General features: G+C 34.1%; 1 protein-coding gene across 1 annotated transcript in view; it reads right to left on the minus strand.

Moving 5' to 3' along the window:
- Positions 1 to 18,303, minus strand: part of slc35f3b (solute carrier family 35 member F3b) — an 84,308-nt gene that overhangs the window by 60,733 nt on the left and 5,272 nt on the right. The window lies entirely within an intron of this gene.

Below are 18,303 nucleotides of genomic sequence, written 5' to 3' on the forward strand. Positions count from 1 at the left end.
CACATTTTCAAAGATTCTGCAAGGGGTTCCCAAACTTTTGCATACCACTGTGTCTATTCTGCAGGATGTGAAAAGAAAATAGCTAGTATATTTTATTTAAACTGCATATATCAACTGAGTATACAGACATGGTACTTTACAGTGAAAGAGCAATGATGAGGACTTGATGATGTATTCTGGGAATCATCTTCAAAAGTCTTGCCTATTCATATGAGAATTAATTATACCTGAGAAAAATTTTGCTGAAAATGGATGTATTTTTATAAAGATGTTCCAACTCTTGACAGTTTTTGTTGGACTAAAAGTCTCTAGGGTTCGGGGGAAGAGACGTGAGGTGACAACACTTTTAGTTCAAGTAATGCTTTCACTTCTGCAACAAGTTCAGAACAGACTCACTTAAATCCTTAATGACGATTATGTCAAAGATAAGCACCATTTTTGAGAAGTTCAAATAATATTCAGTGTTTTTTCCTTAAGAGAAACTTATTAACTATTCATTGTACATTCAAAATGACTGAAAATCTATGAACACTGAAGATTCAAAAGAAGAAACTCCATTCCTCCGGCATTCACATTTCAGCAGGATTCTGATATTTTCTGCTTAATTAAAGGTGAAATGTGGCATTTCTGTGTTACTAGTGTCGGCAAAGTGTCTCTAGTGTCTTTTTGGGCATGTTTCCAGAACACACCTCCCTGTCTGCCATTGGTCAGACACACTCAAACTACTGGTTGCGCCATTATTGCAGTTTATGTTGGGTGGTTTATAATTCCTTTAGTGGATCTTGTACTAAAACAAATGCAAATAAATAGTGCTATCCATAAAGAGTGCATTTCAATGTCACTGAGTTTCCCACATAATGTTATTTTTTTTAAAAATAAATAAATAATATAAATCTATAAATGGCTCATTTTCAAATTCCTCAAATTCCAGGACTCGCATATAAGAAGTAAAAAAAAATAAATAAATACACACCTTTGCCTTTAAGTTCAGTTTCCCAGTTTTCTCAATTGTGGCAATTCTGTGCATCATGATTCTGGTACCTGCCAACTTGTCTTGAAAGTAAACGTATGACCTTTCCAATGCTGAAAAGCCAGGGAAATCGAAAATGTGCTGTTCAAATGTCTTTTTCAAAATGCCACTGGAAATATGCTGTTTAAATCTGCACTGACATATAGCATGCAGTCAGTCTTAGAAACAGGGGTTCATTTCTAGTTGATGATGATGGTGATGAAAAAGATGATGGAAAGTCTAATACAGAATGAGTCTGGGTGGGCAGGGGCAGGCCTGCCTGAGGGGGGCTGTGAAGAGGGTGGGGGTGTTTTGTCTCTGCCTCTTCTTTCTCCCTTCCCCCATTGGCTGTCGTGTTGGATATGTCACCAGCATTGCTCTAATTGCCTGCTTTTCCTGTGTGCATGGAGCCGGGCTGTGGTGGGTATTACACACCCTGAGGCCGCAATGACTTTACACACACTGACACGCTGGTCAGAGCTCGTTGACGTGTCCTGGCAGGCTGGCCTCTGACTTGTGTTTTAAAGCGCTGCTAATTTCTCCTGCTAATGAGTGATCAGTTTGGCTCAGGCATCTGCCCATGTGCCTGGTGGTGATAGAAATATGAATGTTAAAGGAATTCATCCAAAAATGAAAATTCTGTCATTAATTACTCACCCTTGTGTTGTTCCAAACCCTTAAGACATTTCATTTGTCTTCGGAACACAGATTAAGATATTTTTGATGAAATCCGAAGATCCAGAAAGATGCCATGAACATCTACAAAATAGTCCATGTGACATCAATGGTCCAACTGTAATTTTATGAAGCTATCAGAACTAAAAAACTAAATCAACAACTTTATTCAACAATTGAAGAGTTCAGATGCAAAACCAGCTTAAAGCTATCTCGGTCAAAAATGAGATAATGATACTGAGTCTATGCAGGGTCAGAAAGCTCTTGGATTTCATAAAAAATATCTGAATTTGTGTTCCAAAGACGAACAAAGGTCTTATGGGTTTGGAACGACATGAGGGTGAGTAATTAATGATGGAATTTTCATTTTTGGGTGAACTATTCCTTTAAAATTCAGGATAAGAGTATACAGGAGTCAGTTGTTCTTCCAGTTCTCAGTCCCCTAAGAGGACAGGTTAAAATATTTACAAGGTTGTTTCAATAAATAAAGTAGCAAGATGTTTTGTGAGAACATGTGCTCACCTATAGGCAGTACTCCAGACAAAACATGCAAATATGTGAGGATAATTTAAATTCTAATAAGTTTTGTTCTGACAGCTGACCCTAAAAACAGCAAATGATGATGATGATGATAATAATAATTCAAAAATGAACTGAGAATACCTTTCGTGAATTTGAATTAAATATAATACAGGTTCAAAGAGGATGCAACAAAGGAAATTCGGATAAATGTAATTTTAAATAGAAAAGCAAGGTTTTTCTATACTTGGCTTGATAAAGCACAGAGTAAAATAGAACAACAAAGCAACAGATAGACAGAAAGAATGACGGATACAGTTGAAGTCAAAAGAATTTGCAAAATCTAAATTATTTTGCTGAAATAAGAGGGATCATACAAAATGCATGTTATTTTTTTTATTTAGTACTGACCTGAATAAGACATTTCACATAAAAGTTGTTTACATGTGGTCCACAAGAGAAAACAATAGTTGAATTTATAAAAATGAGCCTGTTCAAAAGTTTACATACACTCGATTCTTAATACTGTTTTGTTACCTGAATGATCCACAGGTGTGTTTTTTTTTTTTAAGTGATGGTTATTCATGAGTTCCTTGTTTGTCCTAAACAGTTAAACTGCCTGCTGTCTTTTAGGTCTCATAGATTTTTCAGTTTTTCAGCATTTGTTAGTATTTAAACCCTTTCCAACAATGACTGTATGATTTTGAGATCCATCTTTTAACATTGAGGACAACTGAGGGACTCATATGCAACTATTACATTAGGTTCAAAATCTCACTAATGCTTCAGAAGGAAAAACAAAGCATTAAGAGCCAGGGAGTGAAAACTTTTGAATTTGAAGAGCAAGGTAAATTTAACTAATTTTGTCTTCTGGGGAACGTGTAAGTATCTCTGTAGCTTCTGAAGGGCAGTACTAAATGAAAAAAATATATATGATATTTAGGCAAAATAAGAAAAAAGTGTACACATCCTCATTCTGTTCAAAAGTTTACACCCCTGGCTCTTAATACTTTGTTTTTTCTTCTGGAGCCTCAGTAAGCGTTTGAACCTTCTGTAATAGTTGCATATGAGTTCCTAAGTTGTTCTCAGTGTGAAAAGATGGATCTCAAAATCATAAAGTCATTGTTGGTAAGGGTTCAAAATAACAAAAATGCTGAAAAACCAAAGATTTTGTGGAACCTGAAGGATTTTTCTGAAAAACAGCAGGCAGTTTAATTGCTCAGGACAAACAAGGCTCTCGTGAACAACTAAATCAAAAAAAACAAAAAAAAAACAACAACACAGCTGTGGATCATTCAGGTAACAAACATTAAGAATCAAGTGTATGTAAGCTTTTGAACAGGGTCATTTTTATAAATTCAACTACTTTTTTCTCTTGTGAACTATATGTGAACATTTTTTATGTGAAATATCTTATTCAGGTCAGTAATAAATAAAAAGAAAATAACATGCATTTTGTATGATCCCTCTTATTTTGCTAAAATAATTAACATTTTGCAAATTCTGCAAGGTGTATATAAACTTTTGAATTCAACTGTAGATAGATGGATAAAACAACAGAATGATGGGTGGATGGATATGTTGTTGTTGTGAGCATCACTAAATCCACTAGTCTATTGCAAAATTACAGCATCCTTTCAACAAAACCTCTAGTTGCACTTTGAGCTGCATTTGAGCTGTAATAGGTAATCAACAAGTAATCATCCCTCATTGTCCCACGAGTGCAAGAAATAGATGGAAACAAATCGAAATGGACTAAAAGAAAACACAAAATGATGCCGGAAGTAAAGCAGGTATTTATTTAAAGTTGTTCACCCACCTTCCAAAACCACTCAAGAACCATCTGCACATCACTTTCACTACCACTTCTCATCTTGTTTTTTTTTTTTTGATCATAGAGAAGAGATATGTAATTAGAGACCAATGTGCGATTTCATTTTTAGGCAAAATGATTCATTTCCAACAGCTCATTTCCAACAGTGGTTTCAAGGTAAAGGTTTCACTATTCTGGTTTGCTTAATGCAATCAGCAGTAATGCTTGTGCATTTCACAGTGAATATACTTTTTTTTTTTGTACCTTGGCATAAAGAATTTTGATATCTATACAATCAACTAGTTACTAAGGCTAAGAATCTGCACTGATTTTATTTTTTGAATTTCTGATTCAATTTGGTTCTGATTCAATTTCAGGCAAATTCCTTCTTATACATTCCTAAATTTAGAGAATATTTAAATGCATAACATGCTCCAAAGACCAAAGCGCTCCAAAATGTACTTCATTTTTGAATTTAAATACAACTGAATAGCTATAAAGTGTATTGTTTGTCCTTTGTGTATGGTGTAATGCAAATATTGTTTAACAAAAAATTCCATGCAAACACTGCCCAGCTGAAAAACAAGTGCACCTCCATAATGTACTTAAAATGCTCTATTTTCATGCACTTAATATACTAGAAATTATTCTTTAGTACTTCTTAAGATAATCTTGAGAACATCTAAGTGTACTCAACTGTGCTATTTTGAGACACCATGAATATAAAGTACATACACTTAGATGTTCTTGAGATTATCTTAAGAAGTACTAAAGATAATTTTTAGTATATTAAGTACAAAATTAGTGTGTGAAAACAGAGCACTTTAAGTACATTAAGGAAGTGCACTTGTTTTTCGCCTGGGTGAAGAAAACAGACATTTAGCAGATGTTTAAAGTTGAAATGAAGATTGCAGATTAATTGGAAAGTATTTTTCATAATACCATAAATGGTTAATTATTATTTGAAAGCACATTCACAACATTTGTTCATAAAGCATTTTATTGTTATTCTGAGAAGAGTAAATGATTGATATCTTCTTTTCACAAGCAGACAGTTGTATCTGACCGTATAGCTCCGTTTTGAAGTGAGTAATTGTTGAGCCTTGAGGTAATGCCAGTCATTTTATTCAGCGCAACTACAACCTTTTGATCAATGACACCAAACACAGTGTCATTCTGAATATAAAAGAGCGAGAGAGAAGCCACAAGGTATAGCGTTTCTCTGTCGATCCAGGCTGAAGGGACATCAAGTGTCTGTGCACACGGAGGACAGATTCACTGGGGACAGAAAACAGAGTTCAAAGACAGAGCAGCTCTTTCTCATCCTCTCTTTGAAATCTCTCCCACTCCTTTATCCTGAGTTTACTTTCACTGGTTTGGGTTTTCGAGCACCTAGCTGACCTTTCTGGGATGACTGTCATTCTTTTCTGGTAACCATCAAACAGACGACCCAGCAGGAGGGTTTAACCACCCACATAGTGTGCGAGAGTGTTTTTAGGTTAGGACATAAATCAAAAAGACACAAAGAATCAATGTTAGCAACAGTTTCAACACAGATTGATTTTGTGTTCACATCTTGTATGTATGTATCTATTTATCGTTCATCAAGAATGCATTAAATTGATAAGAAGTGAGAGTATAGACTTAGAAACATACAGTTTGGCAAGTAAAACAAATGCACAATTTCACTTTAAAAAAACATGCAAAGATTCTTATGGCAAATGCTTTAAACTGACAACTCAATTGTTAAAGATTGTTTTAGAACAATCACTGACATATCCCAGGGTTCATTCCCACAACTCTGTGACCTTTATTTGATCCAAAGCCTCTGTTGGGAAAAGATCCATATGTGCATATGCATAACCCCATTTCCCAGTGACAGCACACAAAGCTCCTCTGAAAGATGAGAAGAGGTAAACAAGGCTTTTTTCATCACTTTTTGCATCTTTTCAGCTCTTGTTTGTTTTCATGCTTTTTTCAGATTCAAGGCTCTGCTTAAAATTAATCTTGGCTGACACACACCAAACACTTGGATTTTCACAGAAGCAGCTGCACCAAGGTACACTGAGACCTGCTCTCCTTTTTAGCACTGCGCTGCTAAGAGAGATAAAGTAAGTGATTGATAGACAGTGTTAAAAAAGCAACGGGAGGAGTATATATCTGATCGTGTGTGTGTTTGAGAGAGAGACTGAGGCTGTTTCATTGGGGAGCAGTCTGACCTTGTTTAGAGCGGAGCTGGAACTTTTAGAGGGGCCAATCAATGGACAAACACTCCATATAAGCATGAGTCCAAAGAGAGAGACTGTAAAATAACAAATCAAATCCAAGGGTCACATCGAGAGAGACAGTCACCAACAGCGAAAAACCAAGGTTGTTGTAAAATGAATACAAGTACTTTTTTAATGTCTGCTTAAAATTGAAATTCACTGAATGCACAATTCCATAGGTCACCTTATTAAAAAAAAAAAAAGGAAAACTTTGTGGGCCTTAAACGTAGTAGTTGTGTTGCTGTTTATGCAGGGTCAGAAAACTCTCAGATTTCATCAAAAATATCTTGATCTGTGTTCCTAAGAGGGAAAAAAACATAAAAAATTGCTAAACCTATGCAACCATTTGCATATGCAATCACTGAGCACGGTCCAAAGTGCCACAGTTGTCTATAAAGACATTTGTGTATCTCAAAAAACATGGCTGCCATTGGCTGATTAATTTTGAGCACCTGTTAGACAAGGTTAATGGAGGCCAATTGGAACGAAACTCAGTGGGCCTGTTTGACTCACGGCCCCGAAGTTCTGTGAGAAATTTTAAAGAAATCGGGCACTGGGAGGCAATAACGCATTTTTTAAGTGTGTAAATTGATTGTACGTGGCACGGTTTTTCATACATGCGTGCGATATTTGTATCATATGATAGAACTCCTCATTACAGACTACTTTGCCTCTAGAACCTCTGCTGTCAATGAAATTGTTTGTTAAATGATTAAGAAAATGTAATAAAAACTACTTTTGTGAACTAGTCCTAGGTTTTTCGCTCAATCTGGAAATCTGGAAAAGTAGTACAATTCTCTCAACTCTCTAGGTCAGGGGTGGAGAACTCTCCAGGACTGACGTTCGCAATCAATAAAAATGTTGATATTTACCCTTCGGGAAGCTATAATGGTGTCGTTTAGAAAAGGGGTCTGTCCAAATTTACCCAAAATCCTATAAAGCCTAAAGGAAAACTCAAAACGTCACAAAACCTGCTGAGCACATGCGTCAGGTGATTCTAAACAATCATGCAAAGTTTTAAGGAGTTCAGACCACTGCTGGCGCTATAACAGTCATAAACATTAAAAAAATATAATATTTCTATGACACTTGAACCCCCCGGTAATCGCTGCTTGCAGCTGATGACTGAATTTCCTTTTTTGGGTGAACTATCCCTTTAATCAGCAATTTTAGTTTTCTATTTATGAGGGAATACACTGGTCAAAAGTTCTGAAATAATGTGGAATATTTTGTTAATGTTTTAAAAAAAAAGTCTCTTATGCTCACCAAGTCTGTATTTATTTAATCAAAAATACAGTAAAATGTAAATATTATTACATTTTAAAAGAATTTTCTGTTTTAATATATATTAAAATTTAATTTATTCCTGTGATGGCAAAGCTAAACTTTCAGCATCATTACTCCAATGTCACATGATCCTTCAGAAATCATTCTAATGAAAGTCACAAGAAATTCTCGACCTTTTTCAAGTATATTGCCAGTATTTCATTATATTATAATAGATGTTTTGCCAGGGCCAGACCTTTTGAAGAGCTCTTTAAAGCATGAAATAGACCAATGTTTTTCCCTGGCTGCTACCTTACATGTCACAGCTCATGCAATGGTCTGCCAGTTTTATTTAATGGGTCAGAGAGAGGGAGAGTGGAAAATGATCATGAAAAACAAAATTATGTCCGTTTTTGGTGTAAAAACCATTATAAGCGCACCACAGTGAAACAGAGCAAAATAGTTTACAATGGTTTACATGCGTTTCTCTGTTGTTGCGAGTAGTATTTTTTTACGTTAAAGGGATAGTATACCCAAAAAATTAAAAATTTGTCATCATTTATTCACCCTCATGTCATTCCACACCTCAGACTTTTGATATTTTATTTTATTTAAAGCATGTGGCGAGTTTGATGGGGGTAATTGAGAATGAATGAGGGAAACTCACGTGAGAGGAGGCAGTGCCTCCATTGTGATTTGATTGGATATGACTGGTTTTGTTTGGCTGTGATTGGTTCATGCGATAGATGTGTTTGTGCGTGTTCGCAAATCATTCTGTATGAACGATATAAAGGTGTTAATGGGAAGACTAATTTAAAAAAGTAAGTAAACAATTCACACCCTTAGATATAACCAATTTGTTATGTCAAAATAAGACTTGAAATGGCATGAAAACATGTTCTGTGGGAGTTTTAATGAGTAATCGGCTTGGTGAAATTTAAAGTAAATCTCAGTGTCTGTGACCAATATTTACCTAGCTTTGATGACTGATGATCCAAAAAATTCAAAAACAGTTAAAAAGTTAACTATTAAAAAGAATAGCTGAACATAAATCAACAAATAAAATATGTTGTTTAAATTGTTACTGCCTTGAGTTATTATTTTGGAATAAATGTAAAATGCTTAAAAACACTAACTTGATAAGATTCATGCTTGGCTTTAATAAATAGAATATTGATTACACTGTAACGTAAAAATATAAATTATACTTTATTTTTCTGATAGTGTAGGTAATGTTTATTTTTATGTATGTATTTATTTATTTATAAATACCAAAAAAATACCAAAATACCTTTTTATATGCTTAACAGAAGAAAGCAAATCATACTGTTTTAGAACAATGTGAGGTTAAGTAAATGACAAAATTGTAATATTTGGGTGAATTATGCATTAAGCTATTTAAAATGTTAAAATGCTATAGGAAAAAAATAAATAAAAAGAGTATCAAAAGTAACTCAAGGGATAAACTTTAAAGACTGTCTTAAGTTGATGTCACTTTATAAGCACTGTTGTCATATTAATTCCTGTCACATTTATCTCTTATTATCATTTCAAACAGGCATTTTATCTGCTGTCTCTTACATTTTTGCCAGCATCTAAGCAGCCATCACTTCCACTGAACAAGCTTTGCTCTAAAATAACTTTATAAATCGCTAAAAACTCAGAAAGTATTAATATTAAATGAACATCTAAAACTGGCTTGTATGCTTGAACATAACAGCACAACCCTGTTAATTTTTTCCTTGTTTTTCTCCAGAGCCTAGTTTTTCTGTCTTTAGACAGGTATGTTTTACTATTTCAGCTACAATATTTAAAGTGTATTTCTCACAATAAATAAATAAAAAACTGAGGCAGATCATGCCCCAAGATGCTGACATGAAGTCATGCCATAATCTTTTCCCAGTCTATCCCCTCCAGACCTTAGTACATAATTCATGACTGTACAAGTTAATCTTATCTGAGGCAATTTTCAGCTGTTTCATTTTTAGCCATGAACCATTTTACATCATATGAGCCGAGAGATGTAAGCCAGTCCTGTAATGACTACAACAGTGAGATGTGTTAAAATAAATCAGTTTATGATTGATCATTCGGGTCAACTGTAAACCAAGACCAGAACTTCATAACACACAAGAATCTTAGATTAAACAGATTAGTATTGTACTTCAGTATGATTCATGTTATTACTCATACATCGCTCTGGTGGTCCTCCTACACACAGACAGATTTTAGGTTATGAACTCATATGTGAATTAGATACATGCAAAAAACATTACAGTGATACTGGGGATGCAAGCACTACGCTGTCTACTTGTAAACCCTGTTAGCATCCCTATTTGTTTATGTTACCACTAATGACACATTTAATGGAGTTTTGCACTGAGTCTTTCATCAGCTTGTTAGTTAGTTATTACTGAGTGAATGCTTTTTATCTAAAGTGACTCACAGAACACTAATTGCAAGGACGGTTTCCCTTGGCGTAGCCTGCAGTGACGCTGCTGAGCTCAAGTGCACCACAGCAACAGAGTAAGACTGTGATTACATTAGCACTCCAATTCACCTACAGGCTAATGCCACTCCATCAAACCAAGAACTGATGACAGTAATCAAAAACAGTGTTATTTGCGGCACAATAACTGGATTCAGTTGCAGAGTAAATAAAGTCTGTTTAAAAGGGTGGAAAGAGTGCAAAAGGGCTGACGGGCTTCTGTTGCACGCTGTAATAGAGGGAATCTGTCAAAAAACAGAATATCTAAACATATGGAATATATAAATATGCCCTTAAAGGGACAGTTCACACAAAAATGAAAATTCTGTTATTAATTAGCTTTCTGACCCTGCATAGGCAGCAATGCAACTTACATGTTTAAGACCCAGAAAGGTAGTAAGGACATTGATAAAATAGTCCATGTGACATCAGTGCCTCAACCTTAATTTTATAGGCCTTAAATGTGGTTGCATTGTTGCAGTGTCAGAAAACTCTCTGATTTCATCAAAAATATCTTAATTTGTTCTGAAGATAAACAGGTTTGGAATGATATGAGGGTGAGTAATTAATGACAGAAGTTTCATTTTTGGGTGAACTGTGCCTTTAAAAGGACTATTGACCTAAACATGAAAACCCTGGGAGAATTTAGGCTATGTCTACATGAATTAAGTTTTCGTTTTAAAACGCTCTCCGCCCCCACTAGCGTTTTCAAGTGTTTTCCAAATGTTTCTCATCCACACTGAAATGTAGGAAAACGTTAAATTCGCCATAATGCACATGCTTAAAAACTCACTTAGATGATACAGACGGAACAGACATAATAAGTTTTAATGCAATTCTTGGCAGGATCAATTTATTTACGGAAATATCTCATAATTCACTGACACGTTCATGTCGCGCACCTCATGTTTGATATAAAAAGCAGCTGCCCTCACGTTTAGCTGCAGGAGTCAGGACAGTAACTGAGTACATTTTCTGTCATCTTTTTAGGACTGTAATGTGAAGAGTGTACAAATATATCTTTAACAGCAGTGTGAAAATGAATACCACATAACAGCCACAATTACCAGTATAAACATGGATATCTATTGGTACAATATGCGTCACATGACTAAACATGCGTCATCATTTTCATAAGCCTCTGTTTTCACAATCCACACTGCAACGGAAAAACACAGTTTTCAAATTTATCCACTTTAGAGAGCGTTTTCAAAAAGCTCTGTTTTCCTTGACCAAAAACACCATCTCAATGTGGATGGAAGGCCAAAACGGAGAGAAAAAAATGCGTTTTCAAACGAAAACATATTAGTGTGGACATGGCCTTACTCACCAATGTTGTTCCAAACCTATATGACTGATGAACAAAAAAGAAGATATTGTTTAAAAAAATAAACTTTTTGTTCATACAGTGGGTATCAATCACTCTTTAGCAAAGGATGAGATCATTTTCATTTTGGGGTGAACTGTTCCTTTAAATTTTAGAGTTTAGAACTCCATTATGTCATCTATGGCAATATTTCTGTAATATGTTTTTATATGTAAGAACAATAAGTTATAGCTACCTTTCTACATTTTCTGAATAAACTAAATGAAACTAATTTCAGTTTTCAATTACATTAGTTTTATTAAAATTTAAAAACAAACTACAACAGGGTACAATGGGGCTAAAGGCACTCAAATGTGCTTTTCACTGTGTATGATTGCAGAAAAATATGTTTTGAACATTTATGGAACAACAAATTTTGTGTGAAAATAAATCATACAAGTCATTTATTTTATTTAAAAATCTCATAAATGTATAAGGTGGCAAGGGGGGGGCCTTGTACCCCACACACGGGATAAAAGTTCACCAGTATGGGGTAAAAGGCACACAGTATTGATACAAATACTTTGGTTAAATTTTTTTTTTTTTGTAATAATCTATTTAATACAAAACAATCACTTTATCAAAGTTTGTACGATTTGCTTATTTTGATAAATAAAAGAATATTTTTTGGTTCAATAAATATACTGTCAATAAACTGTGTTAATATAAAACATATATTTTAAAATACAGAAACCAAATCATTTTAAAATGTACAGATTCTGAAAGCAGTGAAGGAGATCTCATAAAAATGAATACTGAACGGAAAATAAATAGTGCTCTACTATTTAAAAAACCTGAACCATACTTGGTAAATTAATAAAAATACTAATATTAATTATATATTGATCATTACAGTTAGTTCATTGTTTATTAATGTTAACAAAAGCAACTAAAAGTTTTCAAATTTAGCAGTAAATGCTGACATTAACACACTCTAACAAGGAACAATGCTTCTATTCTACAGCTTTTATCAATCTTAATATTACAAATGGACTCATACTGTAAACTGTTACCATTATATCAACAATCAAGCTAAAGATGGACATCTTTAAATATCTATACAAATGCCACAGTATTGAAATTGCATACATATGGATATTGTGTACTTTCACAATTTAACTGCTTATATTCTAGAACATTTGTGGTTATCTAATCAAAATATAAAAATATGTTAGTCACACAACGGGCAAAACTGCAGCATCGCATCTAGAAGAACTCGCAACTATCCGGTATCACACACACTGGACGCGTCACATTCAATTCAAGCGGCGGTCTACAAGACTTTATTTGATCACCAAACGAGCAAAAGTATACTGCTGTCCTTTCTCCACTAATGCAAAATCGGCAAAATCTGCAAAACCGATACATCAGTCGACCTCTACTGTGCACCTTCTATACATGTTAATATTTAAAAACTGTCTGTGATTAGTTTTGGTTCATCATGTGACTTTCTCATCATCACATGCTTTTGATGGTTATCAGTGTATTGCAAGGGTACAATACAGATTTCAGTACTTCAGTAGGTTGGTAGATTAATATTATATCAGTTAATGAAATTACGGTATTTACCTGTAAATTTAAGTGAAAACCGTAAAACCCAAAACGTTGCTACCGTATTTTTTACAGGAAAATTATGGTAACCACAGCTGCTGATTTTTTTTACCGTAAATTTTACGGATTTTTTATTTAATTTTTTTTACAGTGCATCTGAATTTAACAATGTCATGTCAACAACTGAAAAGGTCAGCCTTCTATTAATTATCATGTTAATTATTGTGCCTTTTAGCCCCAACAGCAGGGGTGCTTTTTACCCCAAATACCATACTTTTACATATTGTTTCATTATTTAAAAACTACTGTTTTAATTATCTTAAACAAAACTGAAAATAATTAAGACCTTTGTCTCAAGATATATTGAATAATTTTAGCGATTCTCGTTTGCTGCTTAAATCCACAACATTTTTTAAAACATCAAATATTAGATCAAGCAAGCACAGAATCGACTTTGTGCTGCTGCCTGCAGTCGTGCCAAGGATCAGCCAGTTTTGCATGTGTATGTTGAAAAGCGGATGTTTTGGACAGTGCAAGTTCTACCCTATAATCTTTCCTAAAGTAAATCAGGGGTGTTTCATCAGGCAGCAATTGGTAGAATTTCAATAAAAAGTTCAAAGGCTCTTGTACGCAGCATAGGATGATGCAAAGTGGCAGATGCATGTCACAAATAATTCATTAAACTTATCTTACATAACCCACCATTACAGAGAAAAAATATAGCTCCTCTTCCTCTGCAACTGTATTGAGGTTAATGGAAGTGTTCACCTTCTTGCAGACCTCTGACTGCAGAGCACAGGTAGAAAGTCTGCTAATAAACTTCCACTTGTTCTAAAGCAACATTGCCTCATTTAAAAGGATTGTGTGTGTATATGGCTGCTGTATATTTATTATTAAACTTTCAGAAAAGGTGAAGCAGAGCAACACTTTTATCCATGTGATTTGCATATTATATTTGTAAGGAAACCTTTAGACTTTGCTTTTAGCTGTAGATGCAATTTACATGTAATTGCAGGCTAGTGCAAGACGGGTCGATTTAGTTTCTGCTGGGCTTTTATGCAATTTGTTTAGAATCCAGACTGGAGCAACACCATTTTGTGCTCTTCCCATTAATGAAGCCTTCATTTTTAAAAATGTATTTTTTAAATTTTTTATTTATGCTGTGAATTAAATATGTCATTTTCCATGCATGAATACATTAATAGATACAATTTTAACACTTTAAAAGCGTTACAGACACAAATGTCATGTTTGTTTTCTTGTTAGAATTATTAGATATTTTAAATAAACTTACAAGCTAGCTAGTATTATAGACCCATTATAATTTTGACAGGATCTACTGAACTGAAACTCATTAACCCATTTTAACTGGTAAAATAAACTATTTATCCTTGCATAATATAATTAGCTTAGCATAATTTTTCCTGATTGCAAAAAAAGATTTTTTAAAGGAGAAGTTTTAAAGGAGTACAGATAATGTACTCACCCCCTTGTCATCCAGGATGGTCATGTCTTTCCTTCTTCATTTGTAAAGAATTTTTTTTTTTTTTTCCCATATACTGGACTACAATGGTGTTCTGAATGTCCAAAATGCAGTTTAAATGCAACATCAAAGGGCTATAAACAATCCTAATTGAGGAAGAAGGATCTTATCTAGCGAAACAATTAGTTATTTTCTTAAAAAAAAAAAAAAAAAAAATTACAATTTATATACTTTTTAACTTCAAATGCTCATCTTGTCTCGTCTGCCTTAACTCTTTTTTCCGGTTCATAACAGTTTGGGTATGTTGAAAAACTCCCATCTCATTTTCTCCTCCAACTTCAAAAACGTCCTATATCACTGTTTTACCTTTTTGTACCTGTTTGATCTTCTTTGATGTTCACTTTGTAAACACAGCGTTGGTACTTCTGCAGTGATGATTTTAAAGTTGGAGAAGAAAATGAAATGGGAGTTTTTCGCCAACTGTCATGAACCAGGCAGACGAGACAAGATGAGCATTTGAGGTTAAAAAGTATATAATTGTAACTACTCAACTGGGATCGTTTAGAGCCCTTTGTAGCTGCATTTAAACTGCATTTTGGTCGTTCAAAATCAGAGGCACCATTGAAGTCCAGTATATGGAGAAAAATCCTAAAATGTTTTCCGTAAAAAACATAATTTCTTTATGACTCAAGAAAGAAAGACATGAACATCTTGGATGACAAGAGGGTGAGTACATTATCTGTCAATTTTTGTTCTGGAATTGAACTTCTCCTTTAACAAATGTTTTTGCACAAACTCTCTTATGCGCACAAAAGCTGCATTTATTTAATAGAAAACTGTAAAAACTGTCATATTGTGACATTATTTATATATTTATTGCATATTTAAAAAGTGTATATATATATATTAGGGCTGTCAACGATTAATCGCGATTAATCACATACAAAATAAAAGTTTAAGTTTGCCTAATATATGTGTGTGTACTGTGTGCAATTATTATGTATATATAAATACACACAAATTAATGTGTATATATATGAGAAATATGTTATTAATATACAAAATAATTTTATTTATATATAATATAAAATTATAAAAATTATAATAAATATATATGCTTGAAAATATTTCTTAAATATATACATGAATGTGCTTGTATTTATATATATATTACATTATTAAAAGCTAAATAAAAATATTAATTTAAAACTCTTACTGACCCCAAACTTATAATTGCAATAATATTTTTTTTCATTTTATATATTACATTTAGCTTTTTATTTAATATTTCTTGTTAGAAAATATAAAATCACATAATTTTTTAAAATGCAGACAAAATCTACAAACTTTACAAAAATGAACTAAAATTAAAATGGCTTGTATCATAAAGCATATAATTATTAAGTAACCTCAACATTGTTTGAAGGTTAAGCACATCCTTTCAATGACTATGAAAAAGCAAAATAAATTTTTTTTTTTGGTAGTTTCAGGCCCTATTGTGTACTCTATTTGTGGAAAGTGCCGGGAGCTCTCCAAAGCCAACCAGCTCTTCTTAGCTGTGTGAGCTGAACCCAAGGGCTTTACTATAGTAAAAGACAATATTACAGAGTGCAGAACTTGACTCTGCTGGAGTTAAACAAACTCTCTTGTAAAGTACAAAAGTAATGATTCTCATGGGTTTTACTAAGCTCTGAACCAGCATCAAAACACACTCTTTTTATTTCTGCTGACTGATGCTCCGGTGGTTCAGGCACGGACAGCTTGGCCTAGTTGGACCTCTGTTAGATGCCTCATGTTGACTTGAAAACCAATGAAAAGTGCTATTTTTAGGCCTCATTTAGAGCTAACACAGACTTTCAACAGTAATCGAAATTACATGACTCACCTAAGCTATCTAACTGCGCTTAGCTGCTTGATGTTTTCTTAGGGTGTTGTTATATTCACCAAACCTATTAAATAGAAATTGAGAGTGTCTATATTCACATTTACTGTGAGATGCTGCCAGATCTCTCTAGTCTACATAAAGATCATTAAGGAACAAATACATATCTTTGCCTGCCTCCACTGTCCTCTGATAGACACCCCCCGGAAGCCAATTTGTGGTGTCCAATTTTATTCTCAGTCCATGAAATCCTGTTTGATTGAAGGGTGAGAATGGCAAATGTGACAAAGGCTGGTCAAGGATATCACCTAAGACTAAAACTGTAAAAGATACTGTCATATTTTCAAACACATCACCTCTAGTCCAATATTAACGCCCAAATCACAATGTACAACACGGTGCATAGGATAAAATCACAAAACCTAGGCGTAAGTAAACAAAACAAGATACAAAGGCTAACAATGTGCTTTCATAAAAATTACAGTTCAGCCACTGATGTCACATAGACTATTTTATGTCCTTACTACCTTTCTGGCCCATGAACATGGTAATTACATTGATGTCTATGCAGGGTCAAAAAGCTCTCAGATTTCATCAAAAATATCTTAATTTGTGTTCCAAAGATGTATGAAAGTCTTACGGGTTTGGAACGACATGAGGGTGAGTAATTATTGACAGAATTTTCATTTTTGGGTGAACTATCACTTTAAAAATAACATGGTTCAATTCCTCAGTCCTAAAAATAAACAGAGTAATGAAATCAGCGCACACTGATAAGACTACACACATTACCAGTAATATTACAACAAACTTCAGACCCTGCAGCACACAAATAACAGTCATAAGCAGAAAGTGTTTACAGAAACCGAAACCGCAGAGGTGTAACTCTACAGTGCTTAGAGGGAACAGACACACAGTTTTGTATGTTTGAGAAGCATTTATCACAGTCTTGTAAAGCTGACAGTGATGGAAACCTCAGTGCTTTATCAAATCAACTTGGTGAGGAAAACGGTGAAAACAGTGGGCTTCTGCTCAGTAGTTCACTAAATGCTGAGCAGGAAACTAGTGTAATTAAAGCCCCAGAGTTACAGGAAAAATGTCTTTCTCTGCCTTACAGTAACTCTTCTTTATTCATACAAACACAGGCATTAACATGATTCTATATTTCTGATGCAAAAATATGATTCATACTTTTCTAACAGCATTAATAACAATCATTAAAAATTGAAAGTGTCATAAAGAAATTATGTTTTTTTGAGGAAAATAGTTCAGCATTGTTTTTTTTTCCATATAATGGACTGATATGGTGCCCCAAGTTTGAACTTCCAAAATGCAGTTTAAGTGCAGCGTCAAACGATCCCAAATGTGGTTGTAAACGAGTCCAGCCAAGGATGAAGGGTCTTATCTAGCGAAATGATTGGTTATTTTCATAAAAATAATACAATTTATATACTTTTTAATGTGAAATGCTCATCTTGTCCTGCTCTGCCTGGACTGTTTTTTTCCGGTTCATGACAGTTAGGGTATGTCGAAAAACTCCCATCTCATGTTCTCCCTCAACTTCAAAATCATCCTATATCACCGTTTTACCTTTTTTGTTGCGGGTGTTTGATCTTTTTTGCATGTTCACTTCGCAAAGACTGTGTCGGTACTTCTGCAGCAATGTAGGATGATTTTGAAATGATTTTTGAAGTTGAGGGAGAAAATACGTTCAGAGTTTTTCGACATACAGTAAATGTCTTGAGCCAGAATACACAGAGTTCAGGGAGAGCAAGACAAGATGAGCGTTTGAGATTAAAAAGTATTTAAATTGTTTTTTTTTTTTTAATGAAAATAACTGATCGTTTCACTGGGATCGTTTACAACCACATTTGGGATTGTTTGAAGCTGCATTTAAACTGCATTTTGGTCGTTCAAAATCGGGGCACCATATCAGTCCATTATATGAAGAAAAATGCAGAAATGTTTTCCTCAATAAACATAA

Source organism: Labeo rohita, chromosome 13 (genome assembly GCF_022985175.1).
Source record: "Labeo rohita strain BAU-BD-2019 chromosome 13, IGBB_LRoh.1.0, whole genome shotgun sequence".
Classification (NCBI taxonomy): Eukaryota; Metazoa; Chordata; class Actinopteri; order Cypriniformes; family Cyprinidae; genus Labeo; species Labeo rohita.